Below are 20,780 nucleotides of genomic sequence, written 5' to 3'. Positions count from 1 at the left end.
CATTGAATACAGGAGATGGAATGTCTTGAAGTTATACAAGACATTGGTAAGGCCACACTTGGAACACTGCGTGCAATTCTGGTCACCCTATTGTAGAAAGGATATTATTAAATTAGATAGAATGCAGAAAAGATTTACTAGGATGCTACTGGGACTTGATGGATTGAGTTATAAAGGAGGGGCTGGATAGACTGGGACATTTTTCCTCTGGAGCGTAAGAGGGTGATCTTGTAGAGGTCTACAAAATAATGAGGGGCACAGATCAGTTGGATAGTCAATATCTTTTCCCAAAGGTAGGGGAGTCTAAAAGTAGAGAGCATAGGTTTAAGGCGACAGGGGAGAGGTACAAAAGTGTCCAGAGGGCAAATTTTGTTCACACAGAGGGTGATAAGTGTCTGGAACAAGCTGCCAGAGGGAGTAGTAGAGGCGGGTACAATTTTGTCTTTTAACAAGCATTTAAATAGTTACATGGGTATAGGCGGAGATTAGCTTAGGGATTTTTAATAAAATGGATAAAGGCATGGACAAGTTGGGCCAAAGGGCCTGTTTCCATGCTGTAAACCTCTATGAACCTCTAAGAGTCCAACAATGGAAATTTTGTAGATATCGGACAGGAATTTCTGGTCTCACTTAAGCGAGGCCATAACATCCCGCCCTATCTATTTGTATTGAACTCTGCCAGCCTTTTTTACCTGCAAGTTTTTTTTTAAACCTATGTTCTTATTTGCAACTCTCTTTCAGCTTTCCCCTGGAAGCTGAGATTTTGTACTGCCACCTATTGTAAAATGTAAGCACTGTATAGTTTTTCTTACCTGTCTTGCGGTCTCTCACTCAGAGGTCATGCACTCACTCTGGTGCATTCTTCATAGAGTCCCTATAGTGCAGAAGGAGGCCATTCAGCCCATTGAGTCTGCACTAACCACAATCTCACCCAGCCCCTACCCCAATGGCTTCACGTATTTAACCTGCTAGTCCCCCTGACGTCAAGTGGCAATTCAGCATGGCCAATCCACCTGACCCACACATCTTTGGAACTGTGGGAAGAAACCGGAGCACCCAGAGGAAATCCACGCAGACACGGAGAGAATGTGCAAACTCCATGGGACAGTGACCCAAACTGGGAATCAAACCCAGTCCCTGGTGCCGTGAGGCAGCAGTGGCGAGCATTGTGTCACCCCTCAACTTCAAAGCTGCTTCAACTTTCTTCTTCATTTTAAATGCACATCTCCTAGTTAGGCTTCAGCTCCTTATTTTTCATATTTTGTTCATTGTTTAAGATGCTACCTCTCATGGGAAGGGGAAGACCACCTCCAGTGATAAACAGGAGTTATAGCATTCAGTGGAAGTGGCTGAGGAACTTCCCTGGTGCATTGTGGGAGAAGGCAGACCAGCAATATCTATCAAAAAAGTGAGAAGCAGAAGATCAGGTGTCAAGGAGCAGTAATGAGGTCCTGCAGCAGCACTTTAGGGAGTTAAGGAGAAAGTTAAAAAGCAAGACCTCTAGAGTTGTAATCTCAGGATTACTCCCTGTGTCACGTGCAAGTGAGGCTAGGAATAGGAGGATAGTACAGCTTAAGACGTGGCTAAACAGCTGGTGTCGAGGGAGGGTTTCATATCTGGGCCATTGAGGTATCTTCCAAGGCAGGTGAGACCTGTACAAGGACGGGTTGCATCTGAACTGGAAGGGCACAAATATCCCGACCGGGAAGTTTGCTGGTGTCACACGGGAGGATTTAAACTTATTTGACAGGGGGCTGGGAAATAAAGCAAAGGTGAATTGGCTGAAAGGGAACCAGAGAGTAGGGCCAGTAAGACTTAGAGAAACAGCAGGCAGGGTGGGATTGCTAATCAAAGAGGGTCTGGTGGACTGAAGGCCCTTTGTTTCAATGTGAGAAGAGTAACACATAAGGCAGGTGAACTTAGAGCTTGGATTAATACTATGATGTTACTGCCATTGCAGAGACTTAGTTAAGGGAAGGACAGGATTGGCAGTTTAACATTCCAGGATACAGATGTTTCAGGCAGGATGGAGGGGGATATTAAAGGGGTGGGGGAGTTGCACTACTGGTTAAGGAGAATATCACAGCTGTTCTCTGGGAGGACACCTCGAAGGGCTCATACAGCGAGGTAATATGGGTAGAGCTCAGGAATAGGAAGGGTGTAGTCACAATGTTGGGGTTTACTTTAGGCCATCCAACTGCCGGAGGGAGACAGAGGAACAAATACATGGGCAGATTTTGGGAAAGTGTAAAAGTTACAGGGTTGTTATGGGTGATTTTAACCTCCCCTATATTGACTGCTACTCACTTAGTGCGGGGGGGTGTGGAAGGGGCAGAGTTTGTACGGAGCATCCAGGAGGGCTTCTTGAAACAGTATGCAGATAACCCAACTAGGGAAGGGGCCACACTGGACTTGGTATTGAGGAATGAGCCCAGCCAGGTGATCGATGTTTCAGTAGGGGAGCAGTTCGGGCACAGTGACAAGTCAGTAAGATTTAAGGTACTGATGGATAAAGAAAAGTGTTGTCAAGTTAAGGTGCTAAATTGGGGGAAGACTAATTACAACAATATCATACAGGGCCTGAATAATGTAGATTGGGGGCAGATGATCGAGGGCAAATCAACATCTGGGCATCTGGGAGGCTTTCAAGTGTCCAGGACTGGCACATTCCTCTAAGGATGAAGGGTAAGCATGGCAAGTTTTGGGAACCTTGGACTACGAGAGATATTGTGAGCCTAGTCAAAGAGAAAAAGGAAGCATTTGTCAAAGCTAGGAGACTGAGAACATACAAAGCAAGTGTGGAATACAAGGAAAGTAGAAAGAAACTTAAGCAAGGAATAAGGAAGGCTAAAAGGGGTCACGACAAAGCATTGGCCAGCAGGACTAAGGAAAACCCCGGGGCTTTTTATACATACATAAAGAGCAAAAGGGTCACCAGGGAGAGGTTGGCCCACTCAAGGACAAGGAAGGGAATCTGTGGAGCCAGAGGAAATGGGTGAGGTATTAAATGAATACTGTGTGCCAGTATTCACCAAAGGGAAGGACTTGACAGATGATGAGTCTGAGAAAAAGTGTGTAGATAATTTGAGTCATGTTGCGATCAAAAAGGAGGAATTGGGGTTCTTGAGAAACTTTAAGGTAGTCAAGTCCCCAGGGCCTGATGGGGTATACCCCAGAGTACTGAGAGTGGCAAGAGAGGAAATTGCTGGGGCCTTGAGAGAAATCTTTGTATCCTCACTGGCTACAGGGGAGGTCCCAGAGGATTGGAGAATAGCCAATGTTGTTCCTTTATTTAAGAAGGGTAGCAAGAATAATCCAGGTAATTACAGGCCAGTGGGCCTTACATCAGTGGTAGGGAAATTATTGGACAGGATTCTTCGAGGCAGGATTTATTCCCACATGGAAATGAGTAGACTTATTAGTGAGAGGCAACATGGTTTTGTGAAGGGAAGGTTGTGTCTCATGAACAAGGTTCCTCATGGCAGATTGGTACTGATAAAGTCGCATGGCATCAGAGGTGAGCTGGCAGGGTGGATACAAAACTGGCTCAGTCGAAGAAGACAGAGGGTGGCAGTTTCTGAATGGACAGCAGTGACAACTGATGTTCCTCATGGGTAAGTGCTGGGATCTTCACTGTTTGTAATATATACTATAAATAAAAATAAATGATTTGGAGAAAAATGTAACTGGTTTAATTAGTAAGTTTGCAGACAACACAAAGGTTAGTGGATTTGCGGATAGCGATGAGGATACAGATTGGTTGGAGACTTGGATGGAGTTAATCCAGACAAATGTGAAGTAATGCATTTTGGGAGGTCTAATACAAATAAAGGTTCTGCCATTTGCTGTATATTCCCTAAGAATATTGATAGGCAAAGGGATCTGGTGTACAGGTCACTGAAAGTGGCAATGCAGGTGGAGAAAGTAGCCAAGAAGGCATACAGCATGCCAGAAGGACATGGAGGCTTTGGAGAAAGTGCAGAAAAGGTTTACCAGGATGGTCTTAGCTATGAGGGGAGATTGGGTAAACTGGGGTTGTTCTCCCTGGAATGACGCAGGATGAGGGGCTACCTAATAGAGGTGTATAAAATCATGAAGGGCATAGATAGGGTGAACAGTGGGAAGCTTTTTCCTAGGTCGGAGGGGATGAACACAAGGGTCACAGGCTCAAGGTGAGGGGGGCAAGGTTCAACACAGATGTGAGGGGGATGTATTTTACACAGAGGGTGGTGGGGGCCTGGAATGCACTACCAAGCAAGGTGGTTGAGGCAGACATGCTGGGATTGTTTAAGACTTATCTAGATAGCCACATGAACAGACTGGGAATAGAGGGATACAAATAAATGGTCTAGTTGGGCACATGAGTGGCGCAGGCTTAGAGGGCCGAAGAGCCTGTTCCTGCGCTGTATTGTTCATGTTCTTTTGTTCTTTCTTTTATGCTTGCCTTCATCGGCCGGGGCACCGAGTTTAAAAATTGGCAAGTCATGCTGATGCTTTATAGAACCTTAGTTAGGCCGCACTTGGAATATAGTGTTCAATTCTGGTTGCCACACTACCAGAAGGACGTGGAGGCTTTGGAGAGGGTACAGAAAAGACTTAGCAGGATGTTGTCTGGAATGGAGGTCATTAACTATCGGTGAAGTTGGAGAAACTTGGTTTGTTCTCATTGGAACAATGGAGGTTGAAGGGCAACCTGATCCAAGTCGCGAAGTCTACAAACTTAAGAGGGGCACGGACAGAATGGATAGTCAGAAGCTTTTTCCAAGGTGGGGGGAAAGAGTCAATTACTAGGGGGTATAGGTTTAAAGGAGATGTACGAAGCAGATTTTTTTTTTTTTACACAGAGAGTGGTGGGTGCTTGGAATTCGTTGATGGAGGAGGTAATGGAAGCAGATATGGCAGTAACTTTTAAGGGTCGTCTTGACAAATACATGAATAAGATTGGAATGGGGGATACAGTCCCTAGAAGGGTAGGGAGTTTTAGTTCAGTTGGGCAGTATGGTCAGTGCAGGCTTGGAGGGCCGAAGATCCTGTTCCTGTGCTATAGTTTTCTTTGTTCTTTTTCTTTGTTCTCTTTTACTGTCAGCCCCTTGTTATGATACGGATCTGTTTGCATTCAATGTAAATTGTATTGTGGGTTCCTAAAATATGCACAGTAAGAAGACTCACAACACCATGTTAAAGTCCAACAGGTTCATTTGGCAGCACAAGCTTTTGGAATCTCACTCCTTCTTCAGGTGAGGAGTTCACAAACAGGGCATATACAGACACAAACTCAATTTACAAAATAATGGTTGGAATGTGAGTCTTTACAGGTAATCAAGTCTTAAAAGGTACAGACAATGTGAGTGGAGAGAGGGTTAAGCACAGGTTAAAGAGATGTGTATTGTCTCCAGCCAGGACAATAAGTGAGATTTTTCAAGCCCCGGCAAATCGTGGGGGTTAGAGACAGTGTGACATGAACCCAAGGTCCCGATTGAGGCCGTCCTCACGTGCGGAACTTGGCCATCAGTTTCTGCTCGGTGATTCTGCGTTGTGTGTCGCAAAGACCGCCTTGGAGAGAACACTTACCCGAAGATCAGGGGCTGAATGTCTATGACTGCTGACTGAAAGGGAACACTCCTTCTTGGTGATTGTCGAGTGGTGGTCATTCATCCATTGTCGTAGCGTCCGCATGGTCCCCCCAGTGTACCATGCCTCGGGACATCCTTTCCTGCAGCGTATCAGGTAGACAACATTGGCCGAGTTGCAAGAGTATGTACCGTGTACTTGGTGGATGGTATTCTCACATGAGATGATGGCATCCGTGTTGATGAGCTGGCATGTCTTGCAGAGATTGCTGTGGCAGGGTTGTGTGGTGTCGTGGTAACTATTCTCCTGAAGGCTGGGTAGTTTGCTGCAGACAATGGTCTGTTTGAGGTTGTGCGGTTGTTTGAAGGCAGAAAGTGGGGGTGTGGGAATGGCCTTGGCGAGATGTTCATCTGCATCAATGATACGTTGAAGGCTCTGGAGATGATGTTGTCGCTTCTCCGCTCCAAGGAAGTACTGGACGATGAAGGATACTCTATCCACCATGCCCCGTCTTTGTCTTCTGAAGAGGTCTGTGCGGTTTTTTGCAGTGGCACATCAGAACTGCCGATCGATGAGTCGAGTGCCATATCTTGTTCTTTCAGATGCTCTTTCAGCATCTGTTGCGATCCTCATCTGAGCAGATCCTGTGTAAATGGAGGGCTTGTCCGTAGGGGAAGTCCGTAGTGTCGTGACAGAAGCTGGGGGTTGTTTGTACAATGGGTTTCCGCTTGCCTTCAACATAGTCAGAGAGGTTCTCACACAGGGTCCCATTGCCTGATACGATAAGACAGCCAGGTGTGCTAGCCTTGTGCATCTTTGGGAGACAGAAGAGCTCTCCAATGCAGGGAGTACGTAGGATGAGAGCACGGAGGGTGCTCTGAAGGTCTGGATCAAAGGTCTTAATCAGTCTGTTGAGTTGACCGGCGTGTTCTTTGGTAGGATCTGCGGGTAAGTGTCTGTAGCGTTGTTCAGTTCCCAGTACACTTCTTTGCAGTAATCCATTCTGTTCAGTATGACAGTGGCTCCTATTTTGTCTGCTGGAATGATCACATTGTTGTGGTTGGAAGACAATCATGGGACACAGTGGACAGAGTACCCTTCATCGTCCAGTACTTCCTTGGAGTGGGAAAATACAACATCTTCTTCAGAGCCTTCAATGTGTCATTGATGAAGACAAACATCTTGCCAAGGCCACCCCCACACCCCCACTTCTTGCCTTCAAACAGAACATTGTCCACAGCAAACCACCCAGCCTTCAGGAGAATAGTGACCACGATACCACACAATCCTGCCACAGCAACCTCTCAAGGCTTGCCGCATCATCGACATAGATGCCATCATCTCATATGGATCACAGAATAGAATCATAGAATCCCTACAGTACAGAAAGAGGCCATTCGGCCCATCATGTCTGCACTGACTACAATCCCACCCAGGCCCTACCTCCATATCCTTACATATTTACTCATTAATCCCTCTAACCTATGCATCTCAGGACACTAAGGGGCAATTTTAGCATGGCCAATCAACCTAACCCACACATCTTTGGACTGTAGGAGGAAACCGGAGCACCTGGAGGACACCCACGCAGACATGAGGAGTATATGCAAACTCCACACAGACAGTGACCCAAACCGGGAATTGAACCCACGTCCCTGGAGTTGTGCTAACCATTACGCTACCGCGCCACCCATGAGAACATCATGCACCAGGTACACAGTACATACTATTGCAACTTGGCCAACATTGTCTACCTGATACGCTGCAGGAAAGGATGTCCCAAGGCAGGGTACATTGGGGAGACCATGCAGACATTACAACACTAGATGAAGGAACACCACTTGACAATCACCAGGCAGGAGTTTTCCCTTCCAGTCAGGGAACACTTCAGTAGTCACGAGCATTCAGCTTCTGATCTTTGCATAAGCGTTCTCCGAGACGGTCTTCATGACACACAACAATGCAGAGTCACTGAGCAGAAACTGATAGCCAAGTTCTGCACATGAGGATGGCTTCAAGTCACACTATCTGTAACCCCCACGACTTGCCTGGGCTTGCAAAATCTCACTAACTGTCCTGTCTGGAGATAATACACATCTCTGTAACCTGTGCTTGTCCCTCTCTCCACTCACGTTCTTTACTCAGAGGGTAGTAAGGTCGTGGAATGCCCTGCCTGCAGCAGTTGTGGACTCGTCAACTTTAAGGGCGTTCAAATGGTCAGTGGATAGGCATATGGATAATATTGGAATAGTTCAGGTTAGAGGGTCATTAGATTGGTTCCACTGGTCGGCACAACATCGAGGGCCGAAGGGCCTGTACTGCGCAGTAATGTTCTATGTTCTATGTTCTACATTGTCTGTACCTTTAAGATTTGATTACTTGTAAAGACGTGCATTCCAACCATTATCTTGTAAATTGAGTTTGTGGCTGTATATGCCCTGTTTGTGAACTGAAATCCCACTTACCTGAAGAAGGATCGACACTCCGAAAGCTTGTGCTGTCAGATAAAGCTTTTGGACTTTAACCTGGTCTTGAGACTTCTTATTGTGTTTACCCCTAGTCCAACGCTGGCATTGCCACTTCCTGAGATATCACAGTGATGAGACTGACATTTGTATGTTTAAATATCAACCATTTATTGCTGCTCTTTAACTATTCACAGATCCAAGGTATGATCATAAGTGGTGCTGTCTCCACCCAGGCAAGCTACTAACTTTCAGAATGTTGTCTCCAGACTGTAATCTTCCAGAATGTTTTCTTTTTAAAACTCATTCCTGGATGTCACTGGCTGGTCCAGCAATTATTGCCCATCCCTAATTTCCCTTGAACTGAATGCCACACTCAGTCATTTCAGAGAGCAGTTAAGAGTCAGCCACATTGTTGTGGGTTGGAGTTAAATGCAAGCCAGACTAGATAGTTTTTGATGGTAATCAACAATGGTTTCATGGTCATTATTTGACTTTTAATTCCAGATTTTTACTGAGTTCAAATTTAATCATCTGCTGTGGTGGGATTTAACATAGAACATAGAACATAGAACACTACAGCACAAACAGACCCTTCGGCCCACGAGTTGCGCCGATCACATCAACACCTACCAACCTACAGACCTATCTATAACCCTCAATCTCATTAAACCCCATATACTCATCCAGAAGTCTTTTAAAAGACCCCAGCGAGTTCGCCTCCACCACCACTGACGGCAGCCGATTCCATTCACTCACCACCCTCCGAGTGAAAAACTTACCCCTAACATCACTTCTGAACTTCCCTCCCTGCACCTTAAATCTGTGTCCTCTCGTAGCAACCATTTCAACCCGGGGAAATAGCCTCTGAGAGTCCACCCTATCTATTCCTCTCAACATTTTGTAAACTTCTATCAGGTCGCCTCTCAACCTTTGTCTCTCCAGGGAAAAGAGTCCCAGCTCCCTCAACCTAACTTCATAAGGCATGCCTCCCAGTCCAGGCAACATCCTTGTAAATGTCCTCTGTACCCTCTCAATAGCTTCTACGTCTTTCCTATAGTGAGGCGACCAGAACTGCGCACAATACTCTAAATGAGGCCTGACAAGGGTCTTATAAAGTTGCAGCATTACCTCCCGACTCCTAAACTCAATCCCTCGATTAATGAAGGCCAGTACACCATACGCCTTCTTGACCGCCTCCTCCACCTGCAAGGCCGATTTAAGAGTCCTGTGGGCCCGGACCCCAAGATCCTTCTGCTCTTCAACATTACTCAGACTTCTGCCCTTGATAGTGTACTCGTTCATCCCGTTGGTTCTGCCAAAATGGACGACTACACATTTATCCGCGTTGAAGTCCATCTGCCACTTCTCCGCCCAGTCCTGCATCCTATCTATGTCCTGCTGCAACTTTTGCCATCCTTCCAGACCATCCACAACACCACCGACCTTAGTGTCATCAGCGAACTTACTTACCCATCCCTCCACTTCCTCATCCAGGTCATTTATGAAAATGACAAACAGCAAGGGTCCCAGAACAGATCCTTGAGGCACTCCGCTGATGACTGACCTCCATTCAGAAAAAGCCCCATCCACAACCACTCTCTGCCTTCTGCAGGCAAGCCAATTCTGGATCCACAAGGCCAAAGGCCCTTGGATCCCATGCCCTCTCACCTTCTCAAGAAGTCTTGCATGGGGGACCTTATCAAACGCCTTGCTGAAGTCCATGTACACTACGTCCACGGCACTTCCTTCGTCAATGTGTTCAGTCACATTATCGAAGAACTCAACTAGGCTTGTAAGGCACGACCTGCCCTTGACAAATCCATGCTGACTATTCCTGATCATGTCAAACCTCTCCAAATGTTCGTAAATCTTGTCCCTCAGAAGCCTCTCCATCAGCTTACCAACTACTGAGGTCAGACTCACCGGTCGGTAATTTCCCGGGCTATCTCTGTTCCCTTTCTTGAAAATAGGAACTACATCCGCAATCCTCCAATTCTCCGGAACCTCTCCCGTCTCCATTGACGACGCAAAGATCATCGCCAGGGGCTCTGCAATCTCTTCCCTCGCCTCCCACAGTATCCTGGGGTACATCCCATCTGGTCCAGGCGACTGATCTACCTTGATAGAATTCAAAAGTTCCAACACATCCTCCTCCTTAATATTCACGTAGTCAATCTTTTCCATCTGCTGCAAATCCATAACAAAATCTCCCAGATCAGCTTCCACTGTGAATACTGAGGCGAAGTACTTGTTAAGCACCTCTGCCATTTTTTCTGGTTCCACACAAACCTTTCCCCCCTCACCTTTTATAGGTCCTATCCCTTCTCTTCTTATCCTTTTACCTTTCACATATTTATAGACGGCCTTGGGATTCTCCTTAATCTTACCCGCCAAGGTCTTCTCATGACCCCTTCTGGCTCTCCTAATTTCCCTTTTAAGTTCCTTCCTACAGTCCTTATAGTCCTCAAGATCTTTAACCTCTAATTCCCTGAACCTCTTATACACCTTCCCTTTCCTCCTGACTAGGTTCAACACAGCCTTTGTGCACCACGGTCTCTGGATTACTAGTCCAGTAACCATACCACAACACCACTACCTCCCTATGGCTATGCTATTGCCTCACCATGTGACTCTTAGGTGGTATGATTCTCCAGTTCCACTTTAATCCTTGCTGTGCTGAGCACCTTGACATTACAGCAGAATTCTGGCACTTAACACAGAGAGCAGTGGTAAATAATTGTTTTTCAGACAGGAGAAAGTGGAGGCTGGTGTTCCCCACAGGTCAACGTTTAGGACCATTACTTTATTGATCAATAGTAATGACCCTATCTTCGGTACACAAGATATTACTTCAAAAATTTGCTGATGACAAATTAATGGGGAAGATCTCATGGAGATCTATAAAATAATGAGGGGCCTAGATAAAGTCAACATCTTTTCCCAACGATAGGGTATAGGTTTAAGGTGAGATGGGAGAAATACAAAAGGTCCGGAGGGACAATTTTTTCACACAGAGGGTAGTGAGTGTCTGGAACAAGTTGCCAGAGGTAATAGTAGAGGCGGGTACAATTTTGTCTTTTAAAAAGCATTTAAGCAGTTACATGGGCACGATGGGTATAGAGGGATATTGGACAAATGTGGGCAATTGGCACTAGCTTAAATGGTAAGAATTGGACAGTATAGACAAGTTGGGCTAAAGGGCCTGCTTCCTGCTGTAAACTTCTATGACTCTAAGACAGCCATTGTTTCAGGAGACAGGAGACAATGAAATTGGATGGACACATGACAACTAAAATTCAATGCAGAGAAGTGTGAAGTGAGATAAACAAGGAGAGGCAACATGTAATGAATAGTACAGTTTTAAAGAGAATGCAGGGACAGAGAGACCTGAAGTTATGTATAAAACTGTAAATGTGGTAGGACAAGCTGAGAAAGCTGTTAAAAAACAGATGGGATCCTTAGTTTTTTTAATTCAACATAAAGTCCAAAAGCAAGAAAGTTATGATAATGTCTATAAAAGTCTGGTGAGGCCTAGCAGGATATTGTGTTCAGTGTTGGGATTCAGACTGTCATGGCCGCAGAGAGGGTGGCGAAGAGGCTTATCAGCATGATTCCGGGGATGAGGCGCTTCTATGAGATGGATAGATGGGAACAGCTCCTTCACAAAGGAACCTTATTCTCAATCATGTAAACTTTGATCGAGTAAATAAGTAAAGAAACTTAATGTTTCCGCTACTAGAATCAATTAGCAAAGGACAGGTTTCCAGTGAAGGATGGACATCTTAGAGCATGGGGAGAAAGTTTTTACACTGTCAGTATGATCTGGAATGTGTTGTATGAAAGGGAAGGTTCAATATAAACTCACAAAATGGAATTGGGTAGAAACTAAACACCAGTGTAGGACCATGGGAGGAGAGAGCAGGGGGAGTTTAATTAATAGGATAACCCCACTAAAGAGCTAGCACAGGCGTCACAAGCTGAATGGCCTCCTTCTGTGCTGAATGATTCTCATTCTCTGACTTGTGCTGCAGCTCCATTGACAAGCAATGGAGGATTGATGGGTGAAACCGAATCAGCTCAACAAACAGGCTGATAATATCAGTGCAGTTTGCTCAGTGACCTTGTTTATCACTGTGATATATATTTTGGACTGTGTGCTGAAAATCACAATCGCTAAGTTAACACAGAGGTGGCTGTATGATGAACTATGCATGGCCCTGGTTCACGTCTGCAATGGCAATCTTGGCCTCACTAGCATTTTAATAAAAGTCACCATCTGAGTCGCATATAGACCAGTGTGGGTGTCTAACTGCACAACTCCTATAACTTTCATCAAAAATGGATTCTCTCCATTTATTCTAGTGATCCAGGACCACCCCCACATTATTCAATCAGCTGCTTCAGCCTGGTATAAAGCGATTCTCAAAGTAAGGGTGAAATCTCAATGATCTGAAAGATAATTAAGAGATTTTTCACAGTAACTTCGTTGCAGTGTTAATGTAACCTACTTGTGACACTAGTAAATAAACTTATTCTTAAGCAAATTAATCGGGGTCTGCGGTCCATTCTGTCCAATGTACAATACCGGTGCGAATGCAGCACTTAAGCAACCTCTTCAACTCACTCTATCAGCACCTCTCGAGTTAGAGAGATCTGCATCAAATATGGTTCTTATTGAAGGGAAGCTGTAACTCACTGCAGCTAATTAATGCCCAGATATTTGTCTCAAAGATACCAATCACACCAATCCCTCTCCTGCCAAACACCCAGATTCCCTCCATTGCTTCCCAGAGGGACATTGTCTTCCCAGTGCAGTCCAGGATTCCATGTACAGTGCAATGGGATGATGCATCAGGCCACCTCTGTGCCCACATAAGCCCTCCTACATTACAATCGATGGGGTGGGGCAGAATGGCACAGCAGGACAGGTGGCATTCATTCACTGCAAACAGACACAAGTGAGCAGCTCGAATATAATGAGGGCATGTGAAATGCCACTGTCAGGCAACTGATTTGTCATTATCATAGATCATAGAATCATAGAACTCTACAGTGCAGAAAAAGCCATTCGGCCCATCGGGTCTTCACTGACCATGATCCCACCCAGGCCCTACCCCCATATTCCTACATATTTTACCCACTAACCCCTCTAACCTATGCATCTCAGGACACTAAAGGGCAATTTTAGCATGGCCAACCAATCCAACCCGCATATCTTTGACTGGTGCAGCTGGTGTTGGTGGCATGTCTCATCTGTGGTGTCTCCTTTCCCAATGATAATGTCATGTTCCCAGTCCAACTGTGAGTCTGCATTACTCTCAAAGGAATCCATGGGTACACTGCGCTTGCTCATGATTCAGTCAATGACCCTGACCTGCTGGCACATCTCCATGAACTGGTCCTACTCACTGGGTTGTTGGAAGTTTTATTTATTAGTGTCACAAGTAGGCTTACATTAACACTGCAATGAAATTACTGTGAAAGTCCCCTAGTTATCACCCGGGCGCTGTTCTGCATGGCCAATGCACCTAACCAGCATATGGGAGGAAACTGGAGCACGCAGAAGAAACCTATGGAGCCACAGGGAGAACATGTAAACTCCACACAGTGATCCAAGCCAGGAATCAAACCTGTGTTCCTGGAATTGAGAGGCAGCAGTGCTAACTACTTGGTGCCATGCCAGGCGCAGTTAGGATTTTGCCCCTTTAAAACCCATCTGGCTCACATACAAATCATCTCTTTTCTTTTTTGACATTATAGAACTACAAGGAAGGTTATGTGTTCTTGAACATAAATTAAAACTTCAAAATAACAAGGCAATTGCTCATAGAGTCATAGAATAATACAGCACAAAAACAGGCCCTTCAGCCCAACAAGTCCAGGCCAACCATTAGTTTTGACGAGAGGTTGGAGAAACTTGGTTTGTTTTCACTGGAACAACAGGAGTTGAGGGGGTGACCTGATAGAAGTCTACAAGATTACGAGGGTCATGGACAGAGTGGATAATCAGAAGTTTTTCCCAGGATAGAAGAGTCAATTAGAACATAGAACATAGAACACTACAACACAAACAGGCCCTTCGGCCCACAAGTTGTGCCGATCACATCTATGCCTACCAAGCCATAGAACTATCTGAAACTCCCAATGCTATTAGATCCCATATACTCATCCAGAAGTCTTTTAAAAGACCCCAGCGAGTTTGCCTCTACCACCACCGACGATTCCACTCACTCACCACCCTCTGAGTGAAAAACTTTCCCCTAACATCTCCTCTGTACTTGCTTCCCAGCACCTTAAACCTGTGTCCTCTCGTAATGACCATTTTAGCCCTGGGAAATAGCCTCCAAGAATCCACCCTATCTATTCCTCTCAACATCTTATAAACCTCTATCAGGTCGCCTCTCAACCTTCGTCTCTCCAGGGAGAAGAGAACTAGTTCCCTCAACCTATCTTCATAAGGCATGCCTCCCAATCCAGGCAACATCCTTGTAAATCTCCTCTGTACCCTCTCAATAGCTTCCACATCCTTCCTGTAGTGAGGCGACCAGAACTGCGCACAGTACTCCAAGTGGGGTCTGACAAGGGTCTTATAAAGTTGCAGCATTACCTCCTGACTCCTAAACTCAATCCCTCGATTAATGAAGGCCAGTACACCATACGCCTTCTTGACCACATCCTCCACCTGCGAGGCCGATTTAAGAGTCCTATGGACCCGGACCCCAAGATCCTTCTGCTCTTCAACACTGCTAAGACTCCTACCCATGATATTGTACTCCTGTATCCCATTGGTCCTGCCAAAATGGACCACTACACATTTATCTGCGTTGAAGTCCATCTGCCACTTCTCCGCCCAGTCTTGCATCCTATCTATGTCCCGCTGCAACTTCTGACATCCCTCCAGACCATCCACAAAACCACCAACTTCGTATTGTCGGCAAACTTACTAACCCACCCCTCCACTTCCTCATTCAGATCATTTATGAAAATGACAAACAGCAAGGGTCCTAGAACAGATCCCTGGGGCACTCCACTGGTGACCAACCTCCATGCAGAAAAAGACCCATCCACAACCACGCTCTGCCTTCTGCAGGCAAGCCAGTTCTGGATCCACAAGGCCAAAGCCCCTTGGATCCCATGCCCTCTCACCTTCTCAAGAAGTCTTGCATGGGGGACCTTATCAAACGCCTTGCTGAAGTCCATGTAAACCACGTCCACTGCTCTTCCTTCGTCAATGTGTTCAGTCACATTCTCAAAGAACTTGACTAGGCTCGTAAGGCGTGACCTGTCCTTGACAAAGCCATGCTGACTATTCCTGATCATTCTAAACTTCTCTAAATGCTCATAAATCTTGTCCCTCAGAATCCTCTCCAACAACTTACCAACCACTGAGGTCAGACCCACCGGTCGGTAATTTCCCGGACTATCCCTGTTCCCTTTCTTGAAAATAGGAACCACATCCGCAATCCTCCAATCCCCCGGAACCTCTCCTGTCTCCATCGACGATGGAAAGATCATCGCCAGGGGCTCTGCAATCACTTCCCTCACCTCCCACAGAAACCTGGGGTACATCCCATCCGGTCCCGGCGACTTATCTATCTTGATAGAATTTAAAAGTTCCAACACATCCTCTTTCTTAATATCCACATACTTAATTTTTTCAGTCTGCCGCAAACCTGTGCTACAACCTCCCAGATCACTTTCCACCGTGAATACCGAGGCAAAGTACTCATTAAGCACCTCTTCCATTTCTTCCGGTTCCACACAGACTTTCCCCCCTTTACCTTTTATAGGCCCTATCCTTTCTTTTCTCATCCTTTTACTTTTCACATATTTGTAGAATGCCTTGGGACACTCCTTAATTTTACCCACCAAGGCCTTCTCATGACCCCTTCTGGCTCTCCTAATTTCCTTTTTAAGCTCCTTTCTACAAGCCTTATACTCCTGTAGATCCTCAACATCTCTTAGCTCTCTGAACCTTTTATATGCCTTTCTTTTCTTCCTGCCCAGGTTCACCACAACCTTCGTGCACCATGGCTCCCGCGACCTACCAAAACCTCATTGTCTCATCGGAACGTTGTCGTGCAGAGCTCCAGTCAAACATTCCTTGAAAATCCGCCACCTTCCTTCAGTACTTTCCCTCCAGAACGCCTCCTTCCAGTTTACTCATCCAATTGTCTGCCTGATGTCATCATATTTCCCCTCACTCCAGACAAACACCTTCCTAGCCTGCCTGATCCTATCTCTTTCCAATGCTATCATGAAGGAGATAGAATTATGATCTCCATCCCCGAGATGCTCTCCCACCGAGACATCCGTCACCTGTCCTGGTTCATTAGCCAGCACCAGGTCAAGTACAGCCTCTCCTCTCGTAGGCTAATTACTAGGAGACATAAGTTTAAGATGCAAGGGACAAGGTTTAAAGAAAATGTACAAGGCAAGTTTTTTTTTTAAAGAGAGTGATGGGTGCCTGGAACTCACTACCAGGAGAGGTAGTGGAAGCAGATACGATAGTGACTTTTAAGGGCCATCTTAACAAATAGATGAATAGGATGGGAATAGAGGGCCATGGTCCCTGATAGATAGAGGGTTTTAGTTCAGTCTGGCAGCATGGTCAGTGCAGGCTTGGAGGGCTGAAGGGCCTGTTCCTGTGCTGTGATTTTCTTTGTTCTTTGAGCATGCTGCCCTCCCAGCCAGTCCCAATTTCCCACATTTGGCCCACATCCCTCTAATCCTTTCCCATCTATCTATCCAAATACTTTTTAAATGTTGCTATCATACCTGCTGCAAACCTCCATGCTGAACCTATAGCTACGAAAACTCACCAATGCCTCTACTTTCTCAGAACACTAAGGAAATTTGGCATGTCTGTTATGACTCAAACCAACTTTTACGTATGCACCACAGAAAACATTTTTGCTTGTTGTTTCACATCTTGGTATGACCCCTGTTCTGTCCAAGACCACAAGAAACTACAAAGGGTCACGAATGAAGCCCAGTTCATCAAACTAACCTCCCACCCATTGACATTGTCTACATGTAAGAGTCATAGAGGTTTACATCATTGAAACAGGCCCCTAACCCCAGCTTGCCCATGCCATCTAGCTTTTAACCGCTAAGCTAGTCCCAATTGCCCACATTTGGACCATATCCCTCTATACCCACCTTACCCATGCAACTGTCTAAACGCTTTTTAAAAGACAAAATTGAACCCGTCTCTAAGACTGCCTCTGGCAGCTCGTTCCAGATACTCACTAACCTCTGAGTGAATAAAAAACACCCCTCTGGTCCTTTTTGGTCCTTTCTGGTCCCTTCTCAGCTTAAACCTATGCCCTCTAGTTTTAGACTCCCCTACAATTGGGAAAAGATGTTAACTGTCTATCTTATCTATGACCTTCACCATTTCATAGACCTCTTATAAGATCACCCCTAAGCCTCTTGCACTCCAGGGAAAAAAGTCCTAGTCTATCCAGCCTCTCCTTCCTGCTGCCTTGGAAAAGCAGCCAGCATAATCAAGGACCCCATGCACCCAGGACATACTGTCTTTAACCTTCTTCTATCAGGAAAAAGATACAAAAGTCTGAGGATAAGTACCAACCAACTCAAGAACAGCTTCTTCCCTTCTGCCATCAGACTTTTAGAACATAGAAGAAAAACTACAGCACAAACAGGCTCTTCGGCCCACAAGTTGCACTGATCATATCCCCACCTACTAGGCCTACCTATAGATCTCAATCCCATTAAATCCCATGTACTCATCCAGAAGTCTCTTAAAAGACCCCAACGAGTTTGCCTCCACCACCATCGTCGGCAGCCGATTCCACTCACTCACCACCCTCTGAGTGAAAAACTTAACCCTGACATCTCCTCTGTACCTACTCCCCAGCACCTTAAACCTGTGTCCTCTCGTAACGACCATTTCAGCCCTAGGAAATAGCCTCTGAGAATCCATCGTATCTATACCTCTCAACATCTTATAAACCTCTATCAGATCGCCTCTCACCCTTCGTCTCTCCAGGGAGAAAAGACCGATCTCCCTCAACCTATCTTCATAAGGCATGCCTCCCAATCCAGGCAACATCCTTCTAAATCTCCTCTGCACCCTTTCAATAGCTTCCACATCCTCCCTGTAATGAGGCAACCAGAACTGCGCACAGTACTCCAAGTGGGGTCTGACTAGGGTCTTATAAAGCTGCAGCATATCTCTTGACTCCTAAACCCAATCCCTCGATTGATGAGGGCTAGTACACCATACGCCTTCTTGACCACATCCTCCACCTGAGAGGCCGATTTAAGCGTCTTATGGACCCGGACCCCAAGGTCCTTCTGATCCTCTACACTGCTAAGAGTCTTACCCTTGATATTATACTCCTTCATCCCATTGGACCTGCCAAAGTGGACCACTACACATTTATCCGGGTTGAAGTCCATCTATCACTTCTCCGCTCAGTCTTGCATCCTATCTATGTCACACTGCAACTTCTGACATCCCTCCAGACTATCCACAACACCACCAACCTTCGTGTTGTCAGCAAACTTACCACCCCAACCTTCATCCAGATCATTTATGAAAATGACAAGCAGCACAACCACTGTCTGCCTTCTGCAGGCAAGCCAGTTCTGGATCCACAAGGCAACAGCCCCTTGGATCCCTTACCCTCTCAATTTCTCAAGAAGTCTTGCACAGGAGACCTTATCGAATGCCTTGCTGAAGTCCATACAAATCACATCCACTGCTCTTCATCAATGCGTTTAGTAACATTTTCAAAGAACTCAACCAAGCTCGTAAGCACGACTTTCCCTTGACAAAGCCGTGCTGACTAGTTTTGATCATACTAAACTTCTGTAAATGTTTATAAATCCTGTCCCTCAGGATCCTCTCCATCAACTTACCAACCACTGAGGTTAGACTCACCGGTCGGTCATTCCCTGGGCTATCCTTGTTTCCTTTCTTGAATATAGGAACCACATGTGCAATCCTCCAATCCTCCGAAACCTCTCCCATCTCCATTGACGATGCAAAGAATGGGCTTAGCTCGCATTAAGTTGATCTTTCTCTGCACTCTAGCTATGACTGTAACACTACATTTTGCATTCTCTTCTTTCCTCCTTTATGTATGGCATGCTTTGTCTGCATAGTGCACAAGAAACAATAGTTTTCAGTGTATACTAATACATGTGACAATATCAAAATATACACACCATTTATTTAAATAATTTGTCCAAATATATTACAAACCAAATACATTATAATTTCACAATGATATATTATTAAAGCAACAGTCAACAGCAAATATACTTCCCTTAATATAACAGCAAACAACCTTCCGATGAAAATGGAATCAAATGTAAGTTATCTATCACCTTCACAGGTTTCATCTAGCAGGGTTACACCTTCCAGAATTTCGCTATCCAGGATTTCAGCTTCTAGGGCACAGCTGGAACAGCAGTTCTCATACAGGTCTCATCTGGGACAAAGCCTCTCAATGCCTCTCAGTCACAGCTGCAGATCTGGTTAAGGAGCGTGTCAGCTGAGGAGAGTTATCTGAACGATCACATCAGCAAGTGTCAGCTGAATCTGTGTTCTGTCGGTCAGTTACGTGACATAGAGGATTTGCTTGTTGAATCAATCACTCAAGGCCCATGAAGGAAGTGCTGACGGCAGGCAGGAAATGCTGCTGGTTGGTAAGATCGGGACCATGATGACCGGGGTCTTTGGAGCAGCCTTCATTGGTTATTGTATGTACAGAGGAAGAAGCGCTCCCCCCTGCATTCAGACAAAGTTGCGTGAAAGAAGAAGGAAGCAGAAGAAACAAGATAAAGAAAATGATAATATTTGCAAGTTGCCTAATCTGAAAAAATGTTGAAGCTGCACAGGAATGTTTTCTCCAAGAAGTCCAGTTGGGAGAGGACTTGCTGAATATGGGAAAGGAGTTTATCATTTCAGCAATACTTGTACCAGTGTGTGGTCAGTCCCAGCAACTGTTACAGGTTCTCCAGCAAACATTATCATACCCAGTGTTCCAATTGCTTATCCAAGGATTGCCTGTTGTTAGACAGAGTAGGTGCACAGTAGCACAGTGGTTAGCATTGCTGCTTCACACTGCCAGGAACCCAGGTTCGAATCCTGGCTTGGGTCACTGTTTGTGTGGAGTTTGCGTGTTCTCCCCATGTCTGCATGGGTTTCCTCCAGGTGCTCCGGTTTCTTCTCACATTCTGAAAGACATGCTGGTTAGTTGCATTGACCTGAACAGGCACCAGACTGTGCGACTTTGGGGAATTTCACAGTAACTTCACTGCAGAGTTAATGTAAGACTTACTTGTGACTAATAAATAAACTTTATTTTAGACTTTCTTTTCAGGTATGAATGCACAGAATTTGATAGAAGATGACATTGATTAAAAGGTTTACAGCATCTTCAGCTCCAATAAAGTTTATGCCATCATCATTGGGAACTTTAACCTCAGTGATTAATTCACTTTCAAAATAAACCTGAAGCATTGGCCCATCAGACATGATGAAAAAAAAGGATCTGACTCCTCTGTCTCAGCCTCACAGCTGCTCAATGCAGCCCATTGACAGGGCAGTGGTTAAGATTTCTAAGCCCAAAGAACCCTGCCACCCCCTTCCCCCAGATCTGAGGTGCTGCATAACAACTTGTTATACAGCAGTGTCTTCAAATCCTCAGTGCACAAGTTTGTGACACAGCTCATTCATGTCCCAGGATCCCTCTATGAGGCATA

General features: G+C 45.5%; 1 pseudogene; it reads left to right on the top strand.

Annotated features, from left to right (window-relative positions):
• The first annotated feature begins 19,708 nt into the window (after positions 1 to 19,708).
• Positions 19,709 to 20,439, top strand: LOC145348603 (mitochondrial import receptor subunit TOM20 homolog; annotated as a pseudogene).
• The last annotated feature ends 341 nt before the right edge of the window (positions 20,440 to 20,780 follow it).

Source organism: Carcharhinus amblyrhynchos, chromosome 9, assembly GCF_965287045.1.
Source record: "Carcharhinus amblyrhynchos chromosome 9, sCarAmb.v2.hapA, whole genome shotgun sequence".
Classification (NCBI taxonomy): domain Eukaryota; kingdom Metazoa; phylum Chordata; class Chondrichthyes; order Carcharhiniformes; family Carcharhinidae; genus Carcharhinus; species Carcharhinus amblyrhynchos.
This window is presented reverse-complemented; position numbering and strand designations above follow the sequence as displayed.